General features: G+C 36.9%; 1 long non-coding RNA gene across 6 annotated transcripts in view; it reads left to right on the top strand.

Moving 5' to 3' along the window:
- Positions 1-16,271, top strand: part of LOC108506195 — a 59,980-nt gene that overhangs the window by 22,450 nt on the left and 21,259 nt on the right. For 4 of the 6 annotated variants that reach the window (XR_001877710.1, XR_001877711.1, XR_001877714.1 and 1 more), the window contains exons 2-3: positions 7,713-7,823; positions 13,542-13,663. This is a non-coding gene — a long non-coding RNA (uncharacterized LOC108506195). The remainder of the gene's footprint in view (positions 1-7,712; positions 7,824-13,541; positions 13,664-16,271) is intronic. The other 2 variants (XR_001877715.1, XR_001877712.1) reach the window with 2 other exon arrangements.

The following is a 16,271-nucleotide window of genomic DNA, read 5'->3' as shown; positions in this document are numbered from 1 at the left end:
TTTCCAAGAGGCAACCAATAGTAGTCATGTTAAAAGTAACATTTGGGGCAAATTCTTTAAGTCTTAATCCATCTGCATGCTTATACTTTAACACATTCACAGTAATTTAAAGTATTTTTCACCTATACAATCATTATTTAATTTAAAAGGACATTTAACAGAAATATCTTCTTTAAATTATTTGCCAAACTGAGTTTATTGCTTAAAAGAAATCAGCTTTCTAACGTCTGTGAACTAAAGGGATTTTCAAAGGAGTTCCTACCCCAAATGTGGAGCACTATGAAAATAAACCCTTAAAATACTTAAATAACAGTGCTGAATCTAATTAGAAATTTGAATATGAACGTAAATTCCTTTTTCTTTATTTTCTTCTAGTTAGGTTTCTCACAAGGAGCCTGCTGGTGAATCAGAAATAAATCTTTACCTTTAAGTTAGAAAATATTTAAAAATGGTGGAGAAGGGATGCATCAGGTCCAATCACAAGCACAGAGACAAAGTATGCTAAAAGTAATTAACAATCCTAGAGGACAAAAAGATATGTTGTATTAAAAGGTGTGGTATAAGCAATTACTTTGAACCTTGCAATGTCAGAGTAGACTTTGGATAATACCCTATTTAAAGCAGTCTTCATCCTTTTGGAAAAAGGATACAACATAAAATAAACAGGAAATCTGGATAATATCCTGGAAACTGCTAGTTATCAAGAATTTCCCTTGGAAACCATGTACCTATAAGTTTAAAGATAGCAGAAGTTTGCTACCAATACCTAGTCCTGTTAGGATTGTAGTTTTCCTATCAGCACCTTTTAGATTAAACTGGGGCTATATCAGGAACCTTATTTTACATTATTCTACTACTTACTGTAGTCATTAATCTCTCTGAAATATGCATTTAAGCAATCTACATGTACCAGTGCACACAGCACTGGTAATATATAATCTGACAATTCAAAGAATTCAAACTGTCCACTGATGAATCACCTTTCTCTCCAAAAGAAGCACCCTAAACATGGAAATTTTCACCCTATTTATGCAAAACACACATCAAAAGCCTAATACAAAGATCAGGCTTGATATAAGAATACTTTCTGGGATGTGAAATTGAAGATATTCAAGTTAGTTATTAAAAAGACTTGCATATTGTTTTCTTTTTAATTAGAAAATTTCTTAACCCTATATGCTGTACATAATAGATCTAGACACATGATTTTCAAACGTCTCAAACATCCAAATAAATGAAAAATTAATGCCATTTTATATAAAGCTTTGCTGTGTAGGGTAACTTTTTTGTGGTAAAGAAAATACACCTTTTCCACAATAAACTTCTCTCGGGAACTGACTAGTTATTACAGTTCTGAGCTAGGGATAAAAGTTGACATAGTACCTTACAGTTACCCTGAAAGTGCACCTTCAGCAGCTGTCTATGACTTTTTACTGTTACAATAGGCATTTGAAGTGACATCTGAGCTATTTATTTTCAGTAAGAACCCAAGCACTTGTGTCAAGTAGCACCACATTCCACAGGCTGTCTCATTTAAAAGCTGTAAGTCTAGCTAGATACTGGCATGCATGATTCAAGGTGACAGAACTCAGTACTTAGCAGGAGAGGAAAACACATTTAGAAAATAACACAAGTCCAATTATGAACTCTGGAAATATATAAACTCATTGAGTGGAATGGAAGAAGCCTATGTTGAAGGTTAGGTAAGCGGGCTCGAATCTCTTGCTTAATCAGTCAACGATAAAAGAATATCTGCCAGTAAAGATTTTAACCTGACATGGTATGGCCTTCTTTTTGGATATAGCCTGTTGCTTTCGTAATATAAGCTACAATCAGTGGAAAAAATAACTAAGTTACGGGATACAATGTTGGGGTACGTTCTTTGAATTTACTGAATTCCTTCCAAAATGCCTTATGGTGGACTATTTAGTATTCATCACCATGCTTCTCTACAGCAACGGCTGTTAATCTTCTAAAATATACAGAAAAGGAAAAACATTAGCTCTACAAACAAGCTTATTTTGTCCTATCTTGTCATTTTTAGTAGAAAGCCCAACAGCTCATCTACAGGGAGAAAAAAATTAGCAGTTCACTGTAAATTAAACAGCTAAAGCAGGAATTTACTGTCTAGTGTATCTAAGAATCAGTGAAACAAATTCACTTTTCTTCTCTTTTCAAGGTCAGCACCAAGATGACAAACAGTCTGTATTACAGAGTTGTATCATATAGTCAGCATGCCAGACGATGAACCCATAATTCAACAAGCTCAGACTTAAGGTCCAGCACAAACACAGAGTTAAATGTGCTTTCCAGTACTTCTGAATATTGCATTCAGTCATTGCTGCTCCCTAGGAAAACAACCACCCCCCCAACTACACACACAGAAACCTCCTCCTTTTCCTTCCCCTTCGACCTCCCCCTCCAGCGTAACCCAAAAACCAAAGTCAGAAGTATGGCAGGCAAGGGCCAGACTGAATTTTTGTCTGCACGACGTGGAGTTACTGAAATGAACTGAACGGCTCACTGAGATAAATAGCACTCCTCTGGGTTTACACTGGTACAGAAGAGATGAGGATCTAACTCCCCTTTTGTTGTTTAACTGATTTTAACGAGAGGAATTGGGGAGGGGGAGGGAAGGGTTTGCAACTACTTTCTGAAAAGGTATCTCTGAAGGGAAAATGCAGTCTTCAAAAAGGAAGAAAATTAAAAGCTTTTCCTCAAGTTTCCTTTCATTTCTTATCTTCCTAAAATACATATATACAGTTTGTTCCAGGAAATGTCTGAAATGCCTTCTGGTAGCTTTTAAATAAACATGAAAATCTCCTTTTGAGTTCAAAGAATTTCAAATAATGACGGGGGAACAGTTCTTGGATGGTAACACAGATGTAAACAAAGGTCATGAATCACTCTCAATAATTAAAATGCATTATCGCTACTTTTGGACTTTTAGTCTGCTATCACATAACTGAATTAGACTTGAGCAAAGCTCTAATGTGCTTCTACAGCAATCTTTTCCTGTACACTAAAACCAACAGACCTCAGCTACATTTCTCAGCTAGGAGCTAATGTTTCTGGGTACATGTTACTGTTACAGTTTCATTTGTCAGTAAAGCCTTATTTACTTGCTTCCTGTTATTAATTATGGGAAACAGGATCTCTTCAAACTGTAGGAGAGGCTCTTTTAACTCCTGTCTAGACTTTTCAAGACAAAATATTGATGAGCCCTTTAATGTTCGTGCAGACACAATCTGAGTAAAAAAATCCCATCGCTACCTCAAACAGCTTAAGAACTTCTTATCACACATTCACAATAAAAAAAAAAATCCTTTAAATCACTCGGGCTCACATCCTTATTGTTAGTCTCTGAAGTAAGGTTTCCTTTCATAGTTGGATACTTTCTTCATCTGTCACACTGATTAATTAACAGCTCACAGTATGAGCCCTGGGCTTAAATAGCCAACTGAAACGAGGAGGAGAGATCAATGTTAATATTCCATAAAAAACTGAAGAGGAAAAATGCTTTCTTTAGTCTGAAGGGATCTGTCTTCTAATAAAAAAAAATTAACTAATTTCTGTTTGGTTACATTACATAAAGAGATGAAAGCACCCAGTTTGCAAAGGGAGATTGCAGTGAAGGATTAGGACAAAAGTTAGAGAAGACTTAAACATTTTAGATTAAGCTGTTGGTTGGAAACAACCAGGTCTTGAACACCAGTGAAATTATTTTCATCATCATTAAGAAAAAAAAAGAAGCCAGTTTATCAGCACACAACAAACAAATCTATAAAACCACAGTGTCATTGCCTGTAAAGTATAGGGGGAAAAGGCATGCAATTACATGAAACAGAGACTTGCTAAAACCTAAAACCTAAAGGTGGTTTTAGCATTTGTTGTTTCTCACACACACGTCTTTCCCAAACTCTTACAGTCTGGCAATAATTTCATGAGCTTGACTTTCAACAGCTACAAGTTCTCCCCCTTTTTTAAGCCCCTCCAGTACTGCTGAGTGGGCAAAAATTACAGATGCAAGAAAAGCTGACAAATGAGTGCAAGGCCCCTCCTCTCCAGTGCCTCGACAGTCGGAGCCCCTGCCAAAACATGCCTGAAAGCTAGAGAGGAGACAAAGACACAAAGATTCCATTTTCTCAGAGAAAATAGATTTCATGTAGAAACTACTAGGAAGAAGAATAGCACACTGGCACGTGTGTCATTTCAAAAGCAGAGCAGGAATGAATGTTTCAAGAAAAAATGAAATCGTATTTGCTTATTCAGTAAGCTCAACAAATGCTGTTTAACACATAGCCCTTTATAAACTGCAAAGTGCTACAGGGGGTGGGAGAGGGAAAGCTCCCATAAATCTGGGAAAACATTTTCAGTCATGGAGAACCTTCAGTTTAACATGATCCAAGTTAAGAGTTCACGGCTGTTACTCTAAATCATCTCCTGATAATGCTGTAGTACACATGCAACCAAAACAAAGTAAATCCAGCTTTTTTAGCTCAAATCTGTTTGAATACGTTTACTATTAAAAGATTCTTCCCCCAGGGTGTCATTAATAAAGTTGCAATGAGTTTAAAATCCTGGCACCTAGACACGTCCAAGTTTTCAAGCTTTTCATAACAAGTTTACTACTTTTGGCTTGTTACACTGTCGTGACTGGCACCCATCACTGAGCTGGAACAGGTCTGCCTCTGAGCAGGAAAACCAACAGTGGGGTGAATGCAGGCAACCAGAGCAGGAAAAAAGGCAAGAGCATGATTTCCCTTTGAAACTAGTCAGAAAGTTGGGAAAAAGTCCAATTGATGGTGGGAAGATTTGGGACGATTCAAGAGTCTGACTAACTTAAAAATAAAAAGGATATTCACAACAGCATATAAGATTAGAAACTATCATTTCAATTGTGATTCCAATTTATTAGGACTTAGTGGCAAAAGAAACCACTGTTAAAAATAATATGAGCTCCTACCAGATTGGGAATTTGGGAAGTAGAGGTGTAAAATGGAGATTTAGTCATCAGAAAGGTTTTCAAAGGGCTCCCAGCTCAGATAATTAGTGCTCATCAACATAAAGCATTCTTACAAACCTCATAATATAGCTGTTTTCTCTTGTGGGAGGCTGCTTCTACATATCAGGTGTCAGAGGCACCCAAATTCAGCCCAAGTCTTCCAGTCTCTTAGCAAAAACACCAATGAAGTGTAAACAGAACCCAGAAAACATTACATAATGAAAAATCTAAAAATGTGATTAATGCCCTGAATTGACACGTTTGAGCTTGAGGATAAAATTCAACTGCTGAGGGCTCTCTAAGAGCACTCTCAGGGGCCCCCCTGCATGGCAGGGAGCACAGCTCACTGTTGGGCTCACCCTCACGTTCCCCTTCCTTCAGCCCAGCCACACACTGTGGCATCTCCCCTGCCCACTCAGACTGAGGTCATGAGGATGTGGCACAGTTCTCACTCCAAACCCACGTGATGTCTCACAGCCCTTGCTCTTCCCTTCTGTCTGCTCCTGAAGACTGCACTGACATCTAAGTCTAGGCATTTTCTAAATCTTCACAGTCAGACAGCATCTAAATGCTTTTTTTCTTTTTATGCATTTTACAATCAAGCCACTGGTCAGCCCCTCCTAAATGCCATCCTCCTCATGCACAGTCGTTTCCATTTGGTCTCTATTCTCAACCAGACCAAGTCACTACCACATATTCATTTTGTTAGTACAGAGAGATCCTATATGTCACCCCACTGCAGAGATGTGGGAAAACCCACATCTACCAGTGTGATGCTCTTATTAATGCATTCCCCTCACTTCAAATTCTCATCAGCTGAATCCCAAACCCTTCCTCTAACCCACCCATAGAAAGTAGAACTGCTGCGCTTCAACACACAGATCAATAGTGATATGATTGTCTGATTTCCAGGAATATTGCAAGAGAAAAGGAGACTTAGTTCTGAGGTCAAATTCTAGAACTGCTAACAGCAGAGCTATATTAAAAAAGGAAAGAAAGGCTGCAGTTAATGACTAGGTAAGAGAAACAGAGCAGAGAACGAAATAAGAAACAAGATTTATGAATACAGAGCGCTTACAAACATGCTTTATCTTATACAGCTGATCAACTCATTCTTCTGACTACCATTACAAAGGAATCTTTTGAGGGAAAACTCAAGGTATATCAGATTATGAAAGGAGTGCAGCAGTTGAAAGTATTATCGCTTCATTTCACATGTTCCCTCACTGGTCTAACATTATTCCTATTTGAATACTTTCAAAGATTACTTAAAGATCAAATTCTAGCATTATTTCAACCTATAGAAACTGCTGAAAGTCAAAATGAAATGTTACATCTTTGTCTAATGCTTGTCATTGCAACTGAGTTCATTTTAATGATCGTGTGTCCAGGCAGTATGTGGCACAGGGTTTGAAAAGAAAGGAGACTTATGTTTTTGTTGGCACTGGTACAGCATAGGTTTTTAGCATAAAATTTATTAGCATTAATGGGCATTGTGTAATTAAAGCACTGTGCTTTAATTCCCTGAGGGGTAATGTTTTTTTTTTTTCATGTCCCATAAAATAGACAAATAAAAAATGTGAGATTTTTTTCAAAGCTATTTGAAGAATTCCAACTTGCATGTTACTCCATTAATCATAATGGAGAAGGCACAGCTCAACAAGATGGACTCGAAATTCTCAAAATGTCTTCCATGAAACCACATGGACGCAAATACCAGAGACTAGCCTTTTTGAGAATATGCTGTATAATTACAGTATTTTGCAGGCCACAAACTCTTCAAAAGGTAACCATTAGACCATTGAAAAGTATAGATTTGAAAAAAAATATATTTTTAGATTTAATTTACCATACTTACTTAACACTAAACTTATTTAAGGGAGTCCAATTTAATAAAGTGCTTTGACAAGCAACTCAAATATTTGTTACTTGAACATTTTCTGTACTGAATGCCAAGAATTTAGAAGGCTTTGAGAATCCCTTCACCTAATCCACTGCACTTCAGGGACAGAGGAGAGTCATTTATGTAGTTATTTGTGCCTTTGAATACCATAGGCTAAGGTTGGAATAATTTTCAGAGCTATTGAAAAACTGCAGGAGTGTTGCAGGTTTCATCAGGATTAGTGCATGTAACCAGTAAAGATCCGAATATTACCTAGAACTGTATTTGAGTAGTTAAGCAGGATTAATTTTCTATAAGAGAAAATTAATTCATAATTACACTATGGAAAAAGACCAATGCACACAGGTCTAGTATTTGAGTTTTCAGAAACGGGTCTTGTCAACACTCATCTGTAGCACTGAAAAATAAGCCTAGAGCTCATTTTCTGGCAATTTTTTATTATTTTATTGTTTTATATGCCTGAATGGTCTCACATGAACAGCAAAGCAGAACAGCATGGAACAATATACCATTGACATATGCATTTATGACATTTAAATTATTGAAACTATAAGGCTTACTGACAGTATTATGTCACAACTTAATATTCTGAATAATATAATTTCATTTAGAGTTAGCTTGAAGCAAAACATATTTTATCTGAAAATTTGAAAAAAAACATTAGTACAAATAGTACAAAACCACCAAGACCTTTATAGTGACACTAGCGATTTTTCCTTGGGGAATGTCAAGACCAATTATTGGCTGATTTATTGGGCATATCCTAAACTATTACACAAAATCCTTTATTTCTTTGTCTTCTAGACAAATCACCACAGAGCTGCAGACCAGCAATGAAGGGAACTGGGCAATTTGACCAATATCATCTGTGTCGGTTCCCCAGAAGTCGATGAAACATGTTATCGGGTCTCCAAGGTACATCCCAGAGATTAGTTGCTGTGCCATACAATTAGTAAATGATTAAAACAAGCTGTTTTCTTCAATTGCATTAAGATACTTGCAGCAGTGAGAACTATTACCTTCTACCAAAGAGTCTACCTTACCAAATTATGTTGTTTATTAGCACATCATTAACAATGTGCCACCTCAGCCAAAAGATCAGGCAGTACAGTGGTGTCGGGTACAAAGTAAAGACCATTACAAAACTCCACCCACCTCATCTGAGCAAATCAAATATATCTGAATCACAGATTGCACAGAAATATTTGAATACTAGTTTTCATCTCCAGCTTTCTGTGCCTTTTGTGCCAAACCCATAACTTCTCTTCTGAGGAATCAACAAAACCATGCAGAAACAGAGTTAAACAGACAAGTTTTTAAAACTGAACATTTTTCTTTTCAAGAGAACAGAACCCCAGGTAAATGTTGCCTTTTAATACAGCACATGAAAATCTCAATTATGGAAACCATTATTCTAGGCACTGTGTGCCATTTTATATTCCCAGCAGGATGTTTTTCATCTCATCAAGAGTTTCCAAGGCTGTTTAGTGTTCCTGTATATTCAAAACACATTTAAGGGCCCCCAAGAAGATCTGCTAATTAAAAAGCCTAGTCAAGTGGTCAGACAGACTGGAATTTGAGGATTATAGGTAAGAGGGATGAAATGAAAGCTTAGAAATTATAATTTCTCTTTCTGTGGTAGCAGCAGAAGCAGCTGTTATAAACTGGGCAAATTAAAGATGTGGCTGACTAAGCCAGCAGCCTGGAAACAAGACATTGCAAAAACATAAGAGCAAGTCATCTACACCCCACTTTTAAAAAGCCAAAAGTGCTGACCATTTCTTTTTTATTCTCTCTTCCTGTTATTCTGATCTGTCACAAATATCCTCCAGCTGGTACCCTTCCAGCCCTTGCTTACCAGTTCTAGTTTCCCACCCCCGTCTTGGGGAGTTAATAGTAATTCCTAGGACTGTGGACAAGTGCTCCATAGTGGGAGTTGTCAGCAAACAAGAAAGGACATGTTTAAAAGAAGAGCAGGTGAAATAACAGAGTGGCAGTTCTATTTCTTTTTAATTGTTCCTTGAGAGCTGTTTCGTCTGCCCAGTATCTAGGTAAGAAGGTTTCCAATTAAAAACCAGACAGATTGCCACCACATTTTCCAGATACATTGATTAAGTGTCTCATAATTGACTATTTTCAGGAAAAAAATTATTTTTTTCATTTTCTAGTCTATTTTTCCAAATATTTTTAAAAGAGTTAAAGATAATTGTGCCATGAGCTAATGAGGCTGCATATATTTTTTCCGTATCAGAAAGCGACGAAGGATTTATGAATTACTGCAAAAATAGGTTACTTAAAAAAACCCAAACCCAACAAACACATCCCAGAACAACCCTTTGTCTTTTCTTGACAACAAGTATGGACTTCCCTTTAGAAACAGAATAAACATTCATTGCTTTGCTTAGGCAGCATTTAGGTCTGTGTTGCCAACCGAGAATTTGTCTCAATTTCTATTAACATAAACCTGTGGTCTACTTTTTATCTCAGTTTATACATCAGGAATGAATACCTCCCAATCTCTTTTCTCTCTGTTTATTTGTATTCAAGACAAACCCATCATTTCAGATTTGTGGTAGATGCATTTTTTAAGTGTTGCCATTTCAGTATTACTCTAACGATGTTGTTAATAATGTTGCTGCATTGAAACATTGCATCTGATATGTGGCACACTCAAGCTCTTTGCAAACAATTAATCATTAAATACATTTGAAATCTGGTTATGAGATTCGTACAATAAATCTTTTAACAGACACAAAATTGATATAGGCAAGTTGAGTACTCAATTTTTTATTAGAACTAGTTTTAGGTGGCACGGGGCCTTTGTCTGATGCCTTTACCTGAAACATATCAATTGCCATTTTGCATTTTCATGCAAGTCTAAGAGCATAAGAGAACAGAAAAAGAATTCTAAAGGTTAAAAACCTTACTCAGTACAGTCTCTCCCCCACCCCTCTGTTATAATGGGTATTTGAGGAGGTTCTTTACATCTCCTCCTACACAGTTTCTGCTTCATAAGCAGAAAACAGCTGCTGGTTCTTTCAAGTCTAGCGGTTAGTTGACATTTACCAATAGTTTATGGTTTTCATTCTACCTTAACAAGGAAAAGAGAAATATAAAGATTTAGTATTCACTCTTTAAAACTCTTATTCGAATTTCCCCCCACACTGGAGGGGCCTGCAGCCAAGGTTTTTGGTGGGACTTAAGGACAAAGACAATGCTGTGCACCAGCACAGAGAATAGGACCAGTGAGTCCTGGCTTTACTGATATAATTCTTTCCCCTGCAAAACACCGCATTGCAACTCTTGACCAGCCGTGCTGATTTAGTTATTCCCCTTTCAACCTCAGTGTACAGTGTTGATTACGTATCTGACTTGACAAGCTTGGCAGGATTATTTAGCAACTGCCATAGTAAGAAAGAATAATCTTGTATATATACCTATGATATGGTGATTTGATGGTAAAGACGGGAGAAACAAGAAAGGTCTAGGATACATCACAGAAAACATTTTATTTTTCAAGAGCAAGGAGAAAAAAAACAGCTGAAACACACAGAAAGGTGTCCTGCCAACAGCTGCATAGCACACCTATGTGAAAGATTGCCCCTACAGTTTATCTCCCCCCTCCAGGCACAAGTATACACACACTGACGCTGCCCTGACATCTGACTTCACTCCCAAGCAAACACACTGATACAAGTCTGTTTGAGGTTTGTCTCTCTGAAATTCATTTTGAAAAGAAACTCAATTATGAACTTTAAATACATGAAATTATACTAAAGTACAGGTAAAAAAATAGTAGTGTAATGGCCACTATTTCAACAACTTTCTAAAATTTATTTTCAGATTAGTAGGTAGTTTGAAATCATAATAAACAAAATGTAGTTAGAGATGGCTCTCCTTTAGGGCAAGTTTATACATGAAGGGATGAGGAAAACAGATGTGATCTGATAAACAAATTTTTCCCCAAATCAGGAACTCAAAAAAGCCATACCTGTAGTGTTAACAGTCCACTAAAACCCCCAGCAAACCTAAGTGTAGAAATCAGTCAGCTGGTAACAGTGTGTTTACTTCACGGACTTTTTCAGAGCAGTAATCCAGACTACAAAAGCCTTTTATCTGATGATATTTACTATCAAAGAATTTTAAAAGAGGTAACATTAACAAGATTGCTGTAGATGCAAAAAGGAACCTGTAACATGCAATTGCTGGATGGCCCCAAACTTTACCTAATGTGTTTAGAGCCACAAAAGTAAACCATCTCAGTCAGCTCAGTACACAGACAGCACAACAAAATGCCATGCTGGTTTTTTCTAGGTCTAGGTCAGGACATTTGAAGGCAGCTTTGACTGAACATGATTTCTTCTTTCTAAATCAAGGCTTCCATAACTGAACATCTTAGAGGCAGTTATAAAAGTCATACTGGCTCACAACATCTGCAGGAACTCAGTAGTGCAGCTGTTTACTGCACATGTGTTAAACAGGTGGCACTAAAAACTGTAAAAACAGGTCAAAGCAAAATGGAAAAGTACCTGAAATGAAGAATTTCACATTGATAACAGGAATAAAACATAGAAACAACCTTATCTCCAGGTCAGCAAACTAAAAGCACTGAGGAAAAAAAGCAGTTTGCAGCAATCCACACACAATAGGTCCCGAGCATTACTTCCTTTCATCTTGTATTGCACTTATGGGGCACTAGATTTTTCTAAACAGCATCCAAAGCATACTTTCAAGTCTATCCAACAAACATCTGAATGTCACAGCAGCTTTTCAAGAGACAGTTACAGCTCTGTAAGGACAGACTGAAATATTTCAAAGAGATCAAATATACCCAATGCTACCTCCTCTTGTTCCCTTGAATTAAAAGTGAAGAGCAGCTTATCTGGAAAGCAGAAGCTAATTAAAAATTATCTTTTCTAAAGAATAAAGGAGAAAAGCACCGATTTTTAAGCAAGGTGGAAACTCAGCTGGAGATGGACAGCAATGTCTTTCTTTTTGCAAAGTAATGATTCAGAAGCACATTCAAACCACATTTAAGCGATAAACATTAAACCACAAAGTACTAAAAATGAGGTGCATCCTATGGGAGCATGATCCAAGCACCACCTTTCTTCCCCCACTGACAGAAGCTTTAAAGAAAATCAGACATACCTGTGTTCAAGTACATAAGAAAAAAGTGATCTGTAATATCTTAGCACACATGCTGAACTTTTAGAAAGATTTCAATTAGCATTTGTACTTCAAAAGAGATGATGTAATAGTCAAAGCAGCCTAGGTTTTTCATGGGTTTGTATGAATGAGAGAGATTCAGACATACCAGACTGATTATTTTATATTCTTACATAGTCACTTTGGCTCTATGAACAGGATTTTTATCTCGTACTAGTTAACTTCCGTTTGGCTTTGTATTTTTAAAAGCAGCCCTCACATTGTCCACATTGGCTGTAGACTCCACTATGCAAGGTCTTTTGTGGGACTTAAGGAAGAGACAGCACGGAGAATAGGACCAGAGAGCCCTGGCTTTACTGTTAAAATAAAGTAAAGTAATAAGTACATGTACAAGTGCACTGACAGAAAGGTGCTTCTTTGCAAAACTCAGTGGAATAACCACAAGAATTATCCATTGCTTCAGCACTCTTCAGCCACAGCACCTTCCTTTAAATATACGTACAATTGCTTCAACTTCATTACTAAGGGCAAACTATATAATTATTATATTTTTTTTTCTTTACTAGACAACACGAACAATGGATCTACGCATTAATGCTAAGACTGATCAGAAGATAATATTCCTCAGAGAGATAAAAAGATTTTTAAATTTTTTTTTATTCTTCATTAGATTTAGGGAGGTATGTCTAAGTAATTTTAAATTTCTTTTGGGAAAAGGAGCTTATTATAAAAGAAAGAGGAGGAGAAGAAAAACTAAGCAGCATGATAATTTTCCAGATAGATAGCAGTCGGGTCATTAAGACCTTCATCCAAAGTGTCAGAAACCTGGGTTTCCAGGCCCTTCTCCAACAACAACAGAGCTCTGAGATTCTGGAGGCACACCAAAAACACCAGGCTACCAACCCTTCTGGGGCAGCAAGGAGTCTTTTTTTATTTCTCCCCATGCAAAAGGCCTTCCAGAAAAATGACTATTGAAAAATATATTTCTTCAAAACATCTTGTGTTTTCCCCACAGGGGGAAAAAAAAGATTAAGTTTTCAACCAGTTGTACTTATGGTTTTGTATACAACTGCAATTGCGGGGAAAAACTAACAGAATGAGAAAAGACATTCTTCCTATAAAGTTCTAGTAATACCTTTAATCATGTTACAAGCTTAATGCATTACATTAATTTTCTTAATTAACACAGTTGGACTTTTAGATCAAACAGAAAAAAGAGAAAAGATTGTGATCCAACAAAAGCGAGTTATAAAAACACTGCTGTTGAAAACAGGTCAAGTATTTTCTTGTGCTTGAAGACTAACAAAGAGGTTTTTCCTTAAGGCAGTTATTAGGTGTTTTAGTTTTTATTTAAATGGTAAGATATAATTTCTACCACTTTGTTATATCTGTATTCCTGTGAATAGCAATTTTCTTAAGACACTTTTTTTTCTATTAGTTGTGATCGGATTTCTTTCTCTCAAGTTTGCATGTTACAGACCACAAACCTCAGAAGATCATTGTGTGGAACCAACTCATCCTGTCCATCTGACACAAAGCACAGCCCATTTTGGTGTTCTTTCCATTCTGAAGGAGTCTCATATCAGGTAGTGGAAGCCAACTTACTTATTTCTTTGTTGTTGAATGACGTTTTTCCCCAGTATCCCCCCCTTAAGCACACTTTACATTTTAAGATTCTGGATAACCTTTAAATTGCTGTTGCCAAAGGATCAAAATAAGATGTGGCCAATCCACTGGAGTAGGGGGGAAGAAGGGCCCTGGTTATGGAGACCCCCACATCTTCCCTTTCTCACACAGCTCAGTAAACTCCATTAGAACTGACATGGCATGCAAAAAACACAAGAGAGGGCTAATTGAGTTTAAAAGCTATACAGTTGCAACCTCATTTAGGAAATGCCTCCAGGCTTGCTTGAGCATTTAGCAATAAACCTAGACCACAAAGCAAAGTGAATATTCAACTCCACATGCCCAGAAGGAAGAGATCCTTTTCTCCATACTCCTAAGCCCACGTTAGCCCCTCCAATCTTTCACCAACAAAGTAAGATTCTAGGAATCATCTCCATTTTTCTTATCCTGAAGGCAGAACTGTTTAATGTTAACAGTTCCTATAATCTTGATTACAAACTATTACAATAATACATCAGTCTTACCACCTGAAAGCTACATCTTGTTAAAAAGCCATTTTCAGCCTAAACCAATTAGGAAAATAGAAATATCCACAGAGAGTTTTCAAACAGAAAAGAAATTCACATTTGATCTTTTCTGCCATAAGTAGCAGCTATAGCTAGTACCTGAGAAGCTTTCTGCCCTGATCCACTGCTCCCTTGGGCATGTAAAATGATTGAAATGATCTGTAATGGCGATTTAAAATGGGGTAATCCACAATCAGAATATCCACAGCATTAAATGGAATAATTAAGTGTGGAAGGAATACATGATCAGCACTCAACCCTGTTATGAACATGTTCAAGAAATTTGAACACATGCACTTTTAACCATAGTAGAAGACATTCTGAAATAATACCATAAATATGGGAACAACCACAGCTAAACCTGTTCTCACATGCTTTGTTTTTACTGAATTCAAGCTTTATTAAGCTCTTAGTGTCCTACAAAAACAGCTCAAAGAAACATAGGAGAAACACTTAAGCTGAACATCTAGAAACTCGTACATAGATAGGTTTATACACACACTGTAACCACGACTAGAGCAAGAAGTAGCACGATGAAGGTGGAGGGTCTGGAGCCCAAGTCCACTCAGGAACAACTGAGGGAACTGGAATTGTTAAGCCTGGAGGCTCAGGGGAGACTATCACTCTCTACAACTATCTGAAAGGAGGCTCTAGAGGAGCGTGCCCAAGTCTTTTTTTTTCTCCAAGTAATATGACAAGAGGAAATGGCCTCAAGGTGCGCCAGGGGAGATTTAGATTTGATATTAGAGGAAAAAAACCTCTTCACCAAAAAGGCATCAAGCATTGGAAAAGGTTGCCCAGGGAAGTGATGGAGTCACCATCCTTGGAGGTGTTTAAAAGATGTGTAGTCATGGTGCCTAGGAACATGACTTAGGACTTGGCAGTGCTAGATTTAGTGTTGGATACAATGATCTTAAGTGGCTTTTCCAACCTAAATTATTATATGAATAACGGGTTCAATAACATAACTGGCTATGTTACCGTATATGCTGCTTTAGATACTGCATAATTCCCTTCTTATGTGGTATTTGAGATGCCATCATTGTATCCTCAGATCCAAGCTCTTCTTGCACTCACCTGAATCATATGAATGCAATCCATAATATAGTTTCCTTCACAACTTATGTATACATTGCAACAGCCACAGTGAAAGTATTTCAATAGATACAACATTATCAGATAGCCAAATTGTATCCCTGCTGTCCAACAATTATAGCACTGCTCCATAAGCAAAACAGGAACATCTGGAATTCCACTCTTGAAAGGGCAGCTGGGACTGCACCACTATATCAGGAACTGAATTGTGCTCAGGTTTTCAGTTGTTACAAAATATACTTGGGGCTTTTCAGAGAAAAGTAACAACCATTCTGGTTACTGAAGAAATTACTAATGTACAAGGTATTCATTAGGAAAAAATTGTTTAAGTGCATAGTATGCTTTTTTTACATGGAGAAATTGTGCAGGTTCACCCTATATTTAAAATCTCCTTGAACATAAAGAATAGTTCCCTTTCATTTCAGAAATTATTTCCTAAGTAGAAAAATAGTCTTATAACTAAGACCAATTTTACCAAACCTGACACTATGAAATTTTTTTTCACTAACTCATATTCTGATCTAATTAAAAACAGCAGTCTGCGGAAATGCTAGCCATTCTCTGAAGTTGTGCTTTGGTGTCATGTTACTCCTCAGAGTTTGCAGTAACAAGTGCAAGAAAAATTATTCATTTTCTCTTCAGACAAAACTGAAAAGTACTGATTGCAGTAGCCATGCATAGTGGTTTAAGTAAAATATTTCTTCACTGATATTGAGAAGGAAATAAACACAGACAGCTTTTTTCAGTTGGCCAATGTATCATTTTGCATTTAACAGTTGTTCTGATCAAGATTCCTTCTGAGATCAAAACATTCATAAGATTTGTTTTTGCACATATTAATACTACATTTTGGAAGAGCCTGAGTTGTTACATGAATGCACAGGATCAGCAGAGAGCTATTTTAATG

This window comes from Lepidothrix coronata, unplaced genomic scaffold, assembly GCF_001604755.1.
Source record: "Lepidothrix coronata isolate B3197 unplaced genomic scaffold, Lepidothrix_coronata-1.0 Scaffold209, whole genome shotgun sequence".
In the NCBI taxonomy this organism is placed as follows: domain Eukaryota; kingdom Metazoa; phylum Chordata; class Aves; order Passeriformes; family Pipridae; genus Lepidothrix; species Lepidothrix coronata.
Note: the sequence above shows the minus strand (reverse complement) of the source record. Positions and strands in the feature narration are given on the sequence as shown.